This window comes from Chionomys nivalis, chromosome 5 (assembly GCF_950005125.1).
Source record: "Chionomys nivalis chromosome 5, mChiNiv1.1, whole genome shotgun sequence".
Classification (NCBI taxonomy): domain Eukaryota; kingdom Metazoa; phylum Chordata; class Mammalia; order Rodentia; family Cricetidae; genus Chionomys; species Chionomys nivalis.
Genome location: NC_080090.1, coordinates 8,156,676 through 8,172,706, shown reverse-complemented (window position 1 = coordinate 8,172,706; position 16,031 = coordinate 8,156,676).

Here is a 16,031-nt window from a genome sequence, read left to right as displayed (position 1 = left end):
GAAACCCTCTAGACCAAAGAGCCAACCCCATGACTCCTGGGAAAAGGATGCCCAGAGTGGTTATAATCTCTGACTTCCCTTGGATATATAGGTATGAGTGCAAAGATGGTGTTTTTAGAATTCTGAATTCCAAAAATGTACTGCTTTGGTAGAGAGGCAAATAGATGTATGTATCTACATATTTATATATGTAGATATGCATGCATGTACATACATGTAGAAATACATATTATGATAGTTTGAATGAGAAATGTCCCCAAAGGCTCAAGTATTTGAATGCTTGGTCCCCAGATAGCATTGCTGTTTGGGAAATTTATGGAACTTTAAGCAGTTGGAGCCTTGCTAGAGGAAGTATGTCACTGGGGGTGGGCTTTGAGGGGTTATAGCCATATCCCACCTCTGGTTCACTCTCTGTGCTCTCTTGGCTTCCTACTGTCATGTATCACCCAGCATCATGGATTCTCCTTTTGAAACCTTAATCCAAAATAAAATTTTTAAAGCCACATTTTTCATTCTTATCTCTAGCAGCCAGTTTCTACTAAACTATGAGAGAGAGAGAGAGAGAGAGAGAGAGAGAGAGAGAGAGAGAGAGAGAGAGGTCACGGGGGGTGGGGGGAGACAGAGGGAGGAGCTATTCCATTTTTTCTTTACCTGGGGCTGGCCATGCCACAAATATGGAATCAGAGCCCAGCACGGTGACATTATATGGAGGATGGACGTCTTCTGGGGTCCACATAAGCATCTGGACGAAGAAATCCTTGCTCACACTGCTGCCACCTCCAGTTTTTGCTTCTAACTTGTAAATGTACCTGAAGAAATGAAAGTTATAACAAGCCGATTTTGAGACTCTGTGACAATGTTTGCTGGCTTCTAACCTGCTGTTTTCCCCTAAGTTTGTGACACTTTTTGGATCTCTTTATGAGAAACGTTATTGTGAGTTTGGTTGTTGTGTCTAGCATAGAACGTACGCCTTTCTAGAGCACCGTTACTACTGCCTCCCAACTCCATGGTGATCCCCGTCGTCACTCATGGCTTTTCCTGAGAATTTCAGGAACATTTTGGGGTGTGCTACTGGGCTGTGAAAATTCAATTTAGTCTTTTCTATTTCTAAATGGGTTGAATTTTCAGGGAGATTCATTTAGAGGCAGAGATATTTAAATTGATCTGTTATTTTCCACAATAAAACTAAATTATTCTCTATTCTCTGCACTGAAACATCTGTTGACGTAAGGTTTATCTCGTGTCTGCTGAGAAATGAATGGGAATGAATTGCAAATGTGTGGTTCAGATGACTCCTGTAGACAGAGCAGAGTGAGTGGAGGGGAGGTAAGAAGTGGTAGGTGATGGGAACACCATTCTCCCAAGATCTTTAGCTGCTAACTTTGGAATGTAGGTTTTAAACACCATTTGATAATTTTTGAAGTTGGACATTGTATTTTGTATTATTAAATTTCTCATGCTTTCACGTCAAATGAAGGACAAACTATTTGATTTCATGTAGGCCCAAAGCAACCACCCAGCACTCTTATTTGCTACAGCATGGCTGATGAACAGGAGATGAATTTGATAATTGAGTAACATTTTAATGGGAGGTGTTCTTTCTCGGCCTTGAGCAACTTAGAATGCTTACAGTGTGCTTGGCAAAGTTTCCCTCATGTCGCCCGCTGTTGGGTTCCAGGTTTTTATCAGTGAATTCTGTTCATCACTGCCACCCACGAGAAGCAAGCTTCCATTACGCCTCAGCTGATTTTGAGAAATGAGGCCGTTGGGCTTTTCTGGAGGATTCCAATGTAATTCCACGGTTGTAGAATTGATGATAATGTGTCGAGGTGTCACCCAAACTCCTGGCAAAAATGACACAATGAGGTTTTATTGTGAGGATAAAATACATGCCTCATGAAATGGCGCAGCTCCCTCCACGAGCCAGCTAGCCCTTATCTGTGGGTTAAAGCAATCTCATTGTGGAAGAAACAAGCATGCCTTTCCTGTACTTTGGGGGAGAAACAAGTCACCAAGCACGGATTTGCTCTTCCTCTGGCTTTACTTTTGAATGTCACACCACTGGCTGTGGGAAGTTTCTGTGGCTCAGGCATTGCCTCGCTGTAATTCAGTGAAGAGTGGAAGAAGAAATGCAGGCATTTGAAACCCTGGTGCTCTTTGGGTTATGCGGAAGGAAGCACAATCGGGTATTTATTGGAATTATACCGGTCAGTGAGTTAGAATGTCTGTTCCCTCTTGTACTGCGGGCTACGCATGTTCATTTTCTCTGGAATATATCTGGCCCCACTTCCCAGGTTCTCAAGATTCTTCAACTGTCTCTGTAAACATTGGAGTGTCTTAGAGTCCCAGACTCTCTCTTCACTTTGGCATTCTTCCCCCTCCCCACATCCTCTTCTCTCTCTGTCCTCCTCCCCCCAAACTCTCTTGATGATCTCTCTTGCTCACCTTTGCTGAGGGCTTCCCAAGGCACATTTGACACCAATTCTCCCCTGGGCTTCCGACTCCTGACCCCAACTGTTTAGGTCACATTGTCATTTAGATACTTACTTAGAAATCAAAGGCTCAAAGCATCAGCATTGGAACTCTTAATTTTCCTTCTACAGTCCATAGAGCTCCAAGCCTGTCCACTGACTAGCTTTCTCAGGAAAACACATAAACAGAATTACCTCAAGGTACTTCCCACCCCTGTACTCCTGTTGCTGAGCTCTGCAGACCCCACAAAGCTCCCGTCTTCCCGGCTGTCACTCTGGCCTTTCCTACATGCCTGTACCAGCATCTTGTCTTTTGCATATGTGGGGACTAAGCCCAGGGTTGGTGATGCATGCGGGGCAACTGCCCTACTATGCAGCAGCACCCCAGCCAAATTTCAACTTTAATGCTTGACTCTGTGCCTTGGATTCACTATGTAGCTAGAGACAGCCTTGAACTCCTCCTCCCTAGTGCTGGATTACAGGTGTGTGCTGCTGCTTTGGGGCTGTCTCTGCTGTAAGTCTTGGCTTTCTCGATGCCCTTGGAATTCTCTCAGCACTCTCTGACTATTTCATATATATTAGGAAACACACAACTAATTTTTGTTTTATATCATTCCCTCTGTGGCCTCTGTGGCCCCTAGTTCCTGTCATGGTCTCTACTTCTCTACCCCCAGCCCCCTTAGACTACAGTTGTCCTGATTTATGGTCCTCGGCTCACACCCTTTCTAGCTCCAACATGCTTCAGGCTCGGTTCTTCCTGTTACTAGGGTTTACATTTGCCCTGGGTACGTCCGCTTTCGACATCCTAGGCTGTCCTCTCTATTAATTCCTGCATCCATGCAGCTTGCTTGAAGTTTACTGTCTTATTCTAGCATCTAGTCAGGGGGTCCTGACTCAGTTCCCAGCACTCGCCCCTTCTAGTTCCCTCACATCCTTATGATATCATCATCATCGTTTTCTTTGATGTGCTACTTTCTTACTTTGTTACGACTGAATAGTCACAGTTCAAGGTCTGTCCTTAGTTATTCTTTTAAAAATAATGCTTTTAGATTTACTTTTTATTTTATGTGAGTGTTCATTTGCACACATGCAAGTGTATCATATAACAGTACCCAAAGAGGGCAGAGGAAGGCACTGGCTCCCCTGGAAGTAGAGATACAGGTGACTGTGAGCCACCACGTAGATGCTGGGAACCGAACTCAGATCCTCTTTGCAAAAAGCAGCAAGTGCTCTTAACCACTGAGCCATCTCTCTGCCCCCTCAGCACTCACAGATGCGGGTGGAGAATCTGGCTGTAGGACAGAGAGTCTACTGGAGGTGACTGTGCCCTGAGCAGACCTCACACCTTCTCTAAGGGGCTCTAACACCACCCATTCAATTAGGCTCCCAGCAATCAATAGCTTCTGGCTGAGAATGTCTCCCAAGCAAGTGACTCAGTAAAAAGTAAGCTTCTGGCATTTTTAGAAGAGAAAAAAATGTTCAGGACATTCAAACACAATTTATTCAGCAGCACACTGAAGAAAGGAAACAGTCTGGATGGATTTCAAAGGGCCTCACGCGCACCGGCATTCAAAGAGCAACTGATTTCTGAGAAGAAAGCTGTCTGTCTTGTTCTCCCTCAATGCTGGATAGAGCACACACGGAGGCCTAAGTTTCTCTGCCAACAGCTTCAAACAATTCAGAGTTCAGGCTTCAACGGCACATGAGCTTGTAGATTCAGGCGATGAATCACCAAGGTTTAATCTGATTCTCTGTAGCTCATCTTTCTGTCCTTGAAGGATATATTAGAAATCACCAAGGAACGGCTGAGGTGATGGACAGTGGGCAGGACACTTGCCATTCAAGTGTGAGGACCACAGTCTGAATCCCCAGCACCTGCATAAAGACTGATGGAGCAGCCTCCCTGCAATCCTATTTTCAGGGCCGTCGTAGGGAAAGCTAGCTGACTACGGGAACTAAATCTGCAAGCTCTGGGTTCAAGTGAGAGACACTCACTGGACCTGTGGGCTGGAGAGTGCCTGCTATGATATCTGATGCCAACGTCTGGCCTCTACATATATGTGTATGTTCATGTGTTCACATGCATGTGTGTATGCTCACACACACAAACACATATGCACATGTGCACACATACACAAATGCTGTGCACACATACACAGACAAAAAATGCCAAAAAATGAAAAAAGCCACAGCTTTGTTTCCAGTATGTACTCTCAAAGCAGCCTATGCAGAAGGAGGTCTTAATGAAACAAAAGGGATCCGAATTTTGGAGTTGTTTCATGTTTTCAACTAAAGTCATTTTTTTTTTCATGTGTTCAGCTCCATGGAAGCTGGTAACTACCACATGGCCACAGATTTAATTGGGAAGACGCAGTTTTCCGTGTGTAAATAGTGGATAGTGAATGCTATATATTTACCTGCAGGGTGGGTTTGAGCTGTTATTACCTTAACAATTTCAAGACATAGTTGATAGAGTTAAGACCCACTGGAGGGAGTGCCAGGTATGAATTCGCCCCCCTTCTTCTGCTACTCTCCAATTGCAGCGATAGCACCAGAAAACAGATCTCATTCTGTGTAATAGAGGGCAGATCTGAGACAACCCCAGGGAGGAATGGACGGAAGGAAGAGAACCGACCTGATACCAGGCTAGGGCTCACTAGGTAGGAAGTACGGGGACCAAAATAAGAAGGTAGATTTTAGTAGCTGTTTTTACACACTGACTACCAGAGATACTGTTTCTGGATTTGTTTTAAATTGGTCTTGAGTTTTGTGTATTAATACCCATGTCTAAAGTTCCTGCAAATGCCCGTTAACTAAAATTCCCAATTTTTATTGTGAATTGGCTTCTTGAAATCTGTTGGTGAAAGCCAGTTCTGTGTGAGTTCATCATGTTAAGGATGCACAGGTTTCTGCATAGTTAAAGACTACTGGCTGGTTTACTTAGACGTCTACATCCCTTTCTCTGTTAGGTACTGGGGATGTGGGGATACAAGGCATCTTCCTTACTCTTCCAGTTTATCATGTCATGGTAAACGCAGACTTGTAAGTACAAATACTATGATGTGGGATGGCTGGTGCTTTGAGAGAAGTGTGGGGACAGGGAAAGCACCCAGGAAACGAGTTTCAGTACAGACTGTGGGGTGAGATCAGGAGAGGTAGGAAGAAGGTAGTTCTATGGGGACATTCCTGTAAGAGGAGCCATGTGAGCCCTGGAAGATGACTCGGGGGCAGCATATGAAGTCTGATGAAATCTACATGGAGTCTTACAGAAATGGAAAAGCATTTGGGATGATGAATACTGAAATGACTCCCCATTTCACGGCATGTGGTCAAGACCACCATTGAGCAGAGGGAAATCTCGAGGTATCTGTTTGCTATAGAAGCATGATAAGAATTTGCTTCTCTGGAAGGAAATTAGATTTTACAGAGCTGACTAACAGGAGAGATGCCCCCTTTGATATGGGGGAAGAATCATGAGGGTACACGAGAAGACTGAGCACCCTCTATTGGAGAGGACCCTCGTTAGGAGGAGCCAGAGAAGTTAGAAGGATGCAAACAAAGGCGGGGGCGGAAGGGATGGAAAAGAAGAATGAACTGAAAAATTAAGATTTGTGGTCAGCACAATTTATGAAGAGTGACGTGTGTATGAAGAAGCTGGAAGTTTAACAGCAGCAGCGGAAGGGCTGAGGTGATGGGCATTGGTGGTACCTAAGAGAAGAAAACAGGAAGAAAGGTAAGGCAGGCAGGGTGAGAAGTAGGGGTGAGAGAGACCTGAGCACTGAAGACAGAAGGTCTCACAGTACCGAAGATGCACAGATCTCCTGCCCACGAGGGCATCCCAGTGAGGGCTTAGCCTTTGGCAGCTCCAGGCTTTATGAAAAGGCAAAGCCAGTACCCAAGATCTAGATTATGTGTACTGAGTACAGGAAGGGTTCAGAGGGGCATCAGGAAGCCAGGGGCAGGAAAGAGGAATCGGATGAGCCCAAGGCAGACTGGGTCTACTTTGCCTTTTCTTTCCCCGTATTGATGCTACAAGAAAGCTGGGCTTCGGTTTAGCCCGAGTTCACTCCAAGATGAGTTGATCTTACTGGAAAACAGGAAAATGGGGTAATAGCCCGACCCGAGTTCTTCCCAAGACTGTAGAGAAGCATGTCCAGTCTTCCTGAGGCCATCCTGCGCACTAACACTTTAAGTTTAGATGGAAACAAGAGCAGGAGGAAAAGAACACGGGCTTCTTTTAATTTTTCCCACGTGCACTCATTACTCTCAAATCATAGACTTTCAAACTGTGTCTGACTTAATATAAAAGTGGCATTTCATAATCAAATGTGCTGGGGTTAGTAATTTAAAATTTTACTTTTATTATTTTAAATTATGAGTGTATATATGTGTGTGCACATGTGTGTGCATGTGTGCATGCAGGCTCTTTTGGAGGCCAGAGATATCAGATTCCTGGAGCTGGGGTTACAAATGATTGTGAGCAGCCTCAGGTGTGTGCTGGGATCTGAACTCAGTTCAGTTTTGGAAAAGCAGTAAATGTGCTTAATCACTGAGCCATTTCTCCAGCCCAAGTTAGTAAATGAAAAGGGTTAATGTCATTGATGACTGATCCCTTTGTAGCCCCTAAACACTGGGATGGTATTAGTTCCCTGCAGAGGTTACCCAGGAATGCACATACACAGCCAGATAATGTATCTGAAGCTTTGTTGCTTCCCAGAGGGAAACCTTATTTCTTTGCACAGTTGTTTCTGGAGAGGGAATATGCAGAATGTTAAGAAGCATAGTGAGGACATTTCTTACAGCCCAGTCCCCTGTTTTATCTAAAGTCATAATTTTCAAGGCATAAGATCTAGACCCTTTCAAAAACTTTATAAGGGGAAGTGGAGAAATAGCTACATTTAAAAAGTAACTGAAGCATGAGTTTGGTGACTAAACCAATACCAGAGACCCCCCTACTTTATCAGGCTTGAGTTTTAGCCAAAGCGGGTTGGTAACACTGTGGCGATCACCCATTATCATCAGAGTACCCATTTGATGGTTGACCTTTCCAAAAAATCCACCGCTGCTTTCTTTCCTTGCTAGGAACACCAAGCTCTCTGACATGAAGCATTCTTTATATAGAGAGGATCATTAGTGAACTCCTAGAGAGGAGCCATATGCCCCATATGTGGAATTTTCCATTTGATTCCCCATTTACCGGTAGGAAGTTTAGGTCTAATGTTCCAAGGTACAACAGTCCTTTCAGCAGAAAAGTAATGAACAAGTGGTTTGGGACCCTGTCATGGCAACGGACACCACGGTCCTCCTTAGATGCTTATTTATGTATGTTTTGATTTCTCCATCTCTAAAACAGGCCAATAATAAAGATTAACAGATAGGAGATCCCTACCACAGGCTACTGAGCATATTTTCCTCCATAAAGCAAATGGCATCACACACCCCAGGTCCCAACCCACAGCAGCTCATTGTCGTCACAGGGACGGTAATTCCAGGTTTTTCCCTCACGTGTATCGTATATTTATTAATCACTAGCAATGGAGTCATCTGCAACCATTTTTACACACAAAGCGATTGCCACTGCTCTCCAACATCTCCATATAAACATACCACCTGATTTCCACAATGTGCTTTTATTTAGCAATCGTCCTCCCCAATGTGAATTGCTCTCTACATTTTGGCATGAGGTAAAATGATGCTTCCACGGCATCCTGACACAGGGTCCCTTCTGTGCGTGCGGATGAGCTTCAGGCATAAATAATGAAAACTTAACTGCTGTGTTAAGAAATTAAGATTTTGAATTTAACAGACAATACCAATCTGTCTTCTAAAGAGGGGGGTGGGATCTCTCTGGTGGCATGTCTACCCCATTGTGTGTGTGTGTGTGTGTTTGTGTGAGCGAGTGCGCGCACACATACACGTGTAAAATCTCAGTTCCTGTGACTCAACCACACCCTATCTGCATCATAAAATCCTTCTCTATGTTTGTGGTGGGTTTTAATCTCTCCCTCAGATTATAATCTTTACATACACACCTAGTAATTCTGTTACTATCATTCTTGTTTGGTTTTACTTTCTTGATGGCAGAGACTGTTTTTGTCCACCTTAGCAGTGGGTTTGCTATTTGTTCACTACTAAGGGGTCTATTGCTTGAGATTTTGAGGAGCTTAATAGCCAAGCATTCATTTTTCCCCATAAAAAGCAAATCTCAAGGACTTAAAGAATTTCAAAAGAACTTTACTGTGAGTGACAGTGTATGGTTTACTCAAGCCTGTAGAAGGAGGGAACATGGGATATTATTTTGGTTTAGCCCATCAGTTTTATTCCTCCTGCCTTGTTTGCTATAGAAGAGCCTATACAGTTAATTAAAACAGCGCATACAAACATTTTCTCTGAACCACAGATACATCCTGGTTACCTTGAGGGGCAGCCTGCAGGGTCTGACCTACAGAGGGCTCACTGGAGGTGCATCCTGCAGACATACAAGCTGCGAGGGTGAAGCTGTAGTTGGTGTATGGCTGGAGACCTAAGAAGAGCCAACAGAAAATAAAGCACAGCTTGAGAGTGGTATTCATTAAAAATTAAGCAACGGAAGTTGCATGCAGAGTTGTAGATGTTTCCTGCACACATACAGACTCCTTTTCAGAGTACAGGTTGGGAACCCAGAGCTTCACACAGGCCAGGCGGAAACCCTCAGCACCACCCAGGACAGAACTATAGCCCTACCCAGGCAGGAACCCACAGTCCCCGCACAGGCCAGAGAGGAACCCAGAGCCCCTCACAGGGCAGAACCCACAGCTTCACATAGGCCAGACAGGAACTCACAGGCCCACCAAGGCCAGAACCCATAGCCCCACACAGGCCAGACAGAAACCCAGAGCCCCACACAATCAATTCCTCCTTCTCAGATCCCCATACAAGATGCCATTTAAAACTGTCCCACTTTTTTGCACCAGAACATTCCACATCCCGAATAGCCCATTCCATCTTGAAAAACACCAGGGTTCCTCCTCGTTTTGTTTGAAAGTCCTTCCTTACATCATGGTGAGCCATTCCTGTTGCTTCCACCCTTGGGGACCCATAGAACCAATCCAATTTCCTTTCCACATTGCTTGTTTGTTAAATATTTGTAGACAGTTATCAAATTGCCGAGTGTTTTCTTCTCAAGACTAACCACCCTAGCTCCCGCCACTGCCCCTCAAGAGAAGAGAGGCAGAGAACACCTGACAGGAAGGTTAGATGCATCATTGTCTAGGCTCAAACCATATTCAGTTCTTATTAACAACCAGCTACAACTTTTAGGAAAATAAAAAGCCAACCCTGCACCTTTTTTACCTGGTGTATTCATGGACCGCCATTGTTCTTTTCTGTGAGACGCACAGCTTTTGTCTTTATGCACAGACGGAGGATATTTCAATGAGGGCAAAGCACTTATTTACTTCCTCTGCATTTATAAAAGAATACGGCTCAGTAATTCCCCAGGAGGGCCTCAGAGGGAACAAAGAATGACTTGATCTATTTATGACAGAAGTTGTCCGTGGTTATATGTCACTGCTCTGTGGCTGATGACCTTGGCCAAGCTGCCTAGCTTCTCTTTGCCTTGGTCTACTGATCTGTAAAATGGGGAATCACTATAGCATGTAGCTTATATGAGAAGACCAAATGGGATGGCAGGTAGTGCTTTATATCAGCAGGAGTAACATTAAGGCTCGTGGCGTTCAACAAGAAGTAGACTGACGCTTACAAGGTTTTTCCTGGATTCTCGAGGGAAGCCAATACCAAAGCATTCTCAGAAAAATAAAGAAGACCAGTGCTTTGTCAGCCATCAGATCGTTAAGCTAATTTACAGAACCCACTCTGTGGTATTATATATGTTTTCCACAAGCTTCCCACTGCATTTTGACACATTTTATGCTTTCAATGGCATGGTTCTTCCTCCAGATTTGTTCCCATGTTATCCCGTCACTTCATGTAGATTGCTTAAGGTTTTAAAAATAGATTTCTACTACTCTAAACAACACACCAGTCCCTTTTATCTCCTGAAATAATTCTCTCCTTGCACAGCCTTCTGTATCTCTGGAGCACTAGGTGTCTTTTCTTGCCTTTCTTTGCTATGGCTCAATTGCCGAAAGAGTCACCACCCTGCTTGGCCTTTCAGTGTTTCCTGCCAACAGCGATGACACACAGTGGTGCTAAATGAATGGAGGTGGCAGCTCTTAGGTTCACTCAGGACTGGAGTGCCAATTTGGGGGGTCTCTGAGGAAGCAGGGACCTGAGGCACCTGGAGCTGCTTGACATCCAGTCACAGGGTCTTTTCTGTTTCCTTATGGACTTTGTGATAAGATGCAAGTACTTATTTGATTCTAATCTTCCAGTTGGTTGCCAGGGAGGATTTACATAATTTTCCTATTTACCTGATTTTTAGATCAGGAATACGACTAAATATCTAACCATTCCTGAGTCATACAGCTCTGATGTAAGCTTACAGGAAACCGTTAAGCTAATAAAACACAACAACTCAGAGAAAACGGAAAGGGACACCCAAGAACGGAAGCCAGAGGTCGCAATAGCAGGCTGGTCCAGCCTTGCAGTGTCAGCCTCTCTAGCCCACTTCAGAGACACCATTCAGCTGTACCACTTTCTCTCCTAGTTAGAGTGCACATTCTCTGCATACAGGAATGGCATCTTTGAGAAGTTTCTGGCCTCCTTTCCTCCTCAGCTCCTGTTCTGTGAGTTCATTGCTAGTCTATGTGAGTTTAGAGAACAGTTCCATGAACCAACATGGCAAGGGTAAGGGCTAGAGATGTGACATCTGTCACAAGTATGATGCCACCAAACAGGTCTTTTCTTATGGTTCCACAGGCATTTCTGCCCACAGCGTCTATCTTGCTTTTTATTTTATTTTAATTCCCCTTGGTTTTTAAACTGTTTGTTAAATAATAATGTTATCAATGTAATTTATGAGTAGTAAAGTTTTCTACTTTTTTGGGGGGGATGCAAGTGAGAAAACATGTAGGGCTGGAGGGAAGAATCAAAAGTTAAGAGTACCTGTTGCTGTTCTAATGTGAGTTCTCGCGTCAACAGTGAATGGCCTGCTCCAGCTCCCAGGGGATCAGATATCTCTGGCATCACTGAGAACCTCCATGCACCAACACACACACACACACACACACACACACACACACACACACACACACACTTAAAAATAAAACAAATCTTTTTAAAAAGTAAAGAGTTATTTGTGAACAGTCTATCTTTCAAGACTATTTTTCCAAAAACCTAAAAAAATGATAGCCCCACTTTTCTTTGTCCTCTTGTATTCCGGCTCTTTGGTTTCAGACGAGCAGCAGGTGCTAAGGACAATTTTAAAATGGACATTAGAAGAGAAAACATGTTGTCAGAGAGGTGTGTCAAATTTGATGGGATGAACAAGATATTTGCAATACAGAGGTTAGGAAGAAAATCCGTGACTATGGAAAAGAAAGTGTCATTTCTTGCTGATACAGCAAGTTCACAAAATGGCACTATGAACCAATGTTATTAATAAATGGAACTGGGAAAAATATTTGGGACATTAAAATTTGGCTCCAATGTGTTACCCTGGAGACAAATCAGTTTCAAACAGACTGTCCTAGCTGGATTTCATGCTCCCTTTTGTATATGCAGATAATAAAATACTGCATGCTCCCTTTTGTATATGCAGATAATAAAAACAGTTTTCCTGACTGAAATGTCATTATGTGAAGTTGAAAACATAGTGGGGTGGACAAAAAAGGACAGATGTAATCAGGGCACACTCTAAAATATCACACTAAAAGCCATTATTATATAAAACATTACACATTAAAACAAAACAAAATAAAATAATAGTACTAAGATTTGGTGAACATAATAAGGGTCTTGTGATATTTGTAGGTTTTCAAGATTTATTACTATTATTATTTGGGCTTTTCAAGATAGAGTTTTTCTGTCCTGCCTCGCTGACTTGGAACTCACTCTGTAGACCAGGCTGGTCTTGAACTCACAGAGCTTCATCTGCCTCTGCTTTCTGAGTCCTGGGACTAAAAGCATGTACCACCATGCCTGTCTTCAAAGTTTAAAGCAAAGTAACTGAACCATTTGCAGACACGAGTCCCCAAGGTGCATGAAAGACTGAAGGACCAGAAAAGGTGGGATGGAGGTCAAGGTCACAGGAGAAACTAGAGAGGGTGGTGGTCTCAGTCTGCCTGATTCCTGGGCAGTTTGTCTTCAATAGCTTGGGTCTGCCCTTGAAGAGTGAGCATGCATAAGGCATTGTGTGAATTAAATGGAAGAAACACACACAGGCTTGTTACAACGGATGACTGCCAGGACGGCACACAACTTCACAGAGCCCATTCTAGAGGTTTTTCTTACAGAAAACACTGGGTTTTTCTTATATAAAACAGCCTCTTGTGCATCATCAGGATTTATGGTTTGTTTTGAGTCGACCCCACATGAACTGAGGAGTAGAGAGAAGAGCTACCCAGGCACAGAGAGAGTTCCATACTCTCCTTCCTTGTTTGCAGCTCAGAATTGAGTGTGTGGCATTATGCAAGTCAATAAAAAGTCAGGTTATGGGCGATGACTTCTGTGTCAGCTGTTGGAACTTCCCTTCTCCCTATGTGGAGGTTTGGAAGAGAGCTGAGCTCAGAAATAAAGACCTTCAACATCCTGAAAATGTCATTTGGTACCCTGGAATGAATCACGCCTAAAGTCAGCACACAAAGCTTCACTTTTCGGAGCTGGCAAAATGTCCACTTGTTAAGTGGGTTTGCTTGAGAGGCTGAACAAACACTAGTTTTAGAAATGACTGATGTTATTTATCTACATACGGGGGCATGTTATATGTGAGACCACATATGTTACACGTGGGCGCTATAGCAGACATTATTCCCTCCTGCTGTGTGATTTGTCTTCATGCAAGACAGAGTTAGGAACTCATGGAAGAGAGATTTAACAACATGGATAGATGGTCTCCCATGTGTATGAAGAGTTTTACTCTGGATATTTCCCCACACAGGAGTTGTTCTTCTTGCTTCATAGACAGTAAAGCTGAAGTTCAAAGCTCAGAGGGAAGGGGCTACTCAGAACAGAGCCGGGGCTAGCCCAAGCTCCACTCCCAGATACTGAGTTCTTGCACCAGAGAAAGCCACATCTAGAGGAATTCAAGTCCACCAGTGATGGCCTCTCCCTTTGATGATGAAATGCCACCACAAAGACAGATGGATGGCAGAAAATCTGCAACAGCCCCTTTAGAAATACTACTTTAGTTGCTAACTCGAGTTGTATGCATTTTAGCTGCTCCTCAGTTGAAAGACATGTTGATTGGATGGAGTTCAAACAGAAGAGAAGAATCAGAACTCAGTGTTGTTTCCAGAGGATCCACCAGCTTTTCCTTCTCTTTGGACTGACCTCTACATCAGACATAAATGTTAGAGGGTTTGCGGTTATAATCAAGGGAATTTGTTATAAAATTATATGGCTAGTGCCAGTGAAGGTTGGTGAAGCTGTTTACTGCCAAGCCTGATGACCAGAGTTGATTGCCAGGACCCATGGTGGAGGGAGAGAGCTAACTCCTAAGGGGTATCGTCTGGTTTCCACATACACGCTAAGCCATGGGTATGCCCACATGCATGCACACACATAAACACATACAATAGAAGCTGCAAATGGCATAACTGAAACACAAGTGTTTATTAAACCTACTCCTTTCTGTGGGCTCATGGCGAGCAACAGAATCAGAGCCCCTTTAGTGCCTGCCATTGTCTGCTCATTTCACAGATAGTGTACTAACCACAGAGAGGTGGTGGGGACCTCAGAAAGGGTGAGGCTAACATTGCACCTTGAACATCTGGATTGAGTAAGGTAGACTGAAGCGATTGAGTCAAACACCCCTGTCTTATAAGGAGGATAATGACTTAGGTAGCTCAAATTCCTGAGAATGCTTCAGTAATACAAACCCCCAAGCTGGGGGCTATATCTCCAGCTTTTCATTTTGGGCATTATGACAAGTCACACGCACTGGCCAGAGCACACGGCTGTTAGAATCCCAGAGACTCCAGGCTGACCCTTCGGGTTCTCACAGTTACCAGTCTATTAACCACGGCCAGAGTTGAGGTGTTTGTCCTCTAGGTGCCTCAGTTTCCTCACCTGAAGTGGCAGTTGTGAGTGGCTAACTGCCAAGTTTAGCTACAGACAAATTAAAAAAAGACACCATCCTTAGTAAGTTTTAGATCCTGTATTCTTTGAACAATTAAGAGGGCTGTTTAAATAGCCTACAGAGGAGCCTAAGCTTCCACCAGGCATGGGTGATTTACATGTACCCAGTGACCTTTCCTATCAATGACTCAGTAGAACTCAATAAAATCTACACATTTCAGTAGGATTTGCTGTCATTTGCAGTGAGCCCCTATTGGTAATCCTTAAACTGAGATATAGATGTGAAATATTAGCAACTGGCAGTGAAAAGGGCACACCAATTGAAAACTACTCGTGAATTGGCCAGGATGAGAAGAGGGAACTAAAGAGACCTCTCAAAGGAACCATTCTGACTGTAACTTAATCCTGAAGTCAGAGAGAAGAGGCAGAAAAGAAAACATCATTCAAGTAACCAATATTGAATGAGAAGAGTAAGAAATAGCATCGCCAAGCAGAGAAAGGCAAGTGCAGGGAGACAAAGCAGGCATTTAACAGCTCAGAATAGCAAAGATGACTGGGGCGAATAATTCCATGAATTTCCCTACAGGGAATCATGTTCTCTTTGAAAGGAAAGGGGCATCATATAACCACACTCATTATAATCACACTTCCCACTAACATTACTTTCAAGAGTAATATGCGTCAAAAAAGGACTGAAAAAAAACCCACTGATGGTTCATAAAAATATGATTTGGCAAAGAAAACCCATGTCGATGTCAGTTACATCTGTGATACGTTCTAGAACGAACAGCTGGCTTCTGGTCTTTAATCTCCAGATATACTGTGAGGAAAAGGCATTTTTGTTCATTATGTCTTGAGAGAGAAAGCGCTACTCTAAAGTACCCAGCTAATGATGCTGTAACGGTATCTCTTATTTTCTAAGGAGTTTCCAAATAGCCTGATGTGCGATACCCCTCTAAAGGTTCAGCCATGGTGACCAGCTGACTTAGGAGGAGTTCTAGCATAGACTGACTTCAGGTAACATCAACAATGACCAACAGCAACATCTCAGAAAAGCTTAGTTGGGCATGGTGACTCACATGTTTCGCCCCAGCACTAAGGAGGTAAAAGCAGTCAGATCTCTGCGAGTTTGAGGCCGGCGGTCTGGTCTACAAAGTCAGTTTCTAGCTAGCCAGGGTTACAAAGAAAGACACTGTCTCAAGAACAAAAAATAAAAAAAAAAACAAGCAATAAAAAAATCTTGAAGGAGTTTGAAAGGTTCACAGCACACTGAAATGCAGTCTAAGTAGACAGGGAGTGAGATAATACTGTTTACTCTGCCATAAACATCGTGTGATGTATATATTAGTTGGATGATCACAGCATGTATAGTTGGTTTATTTA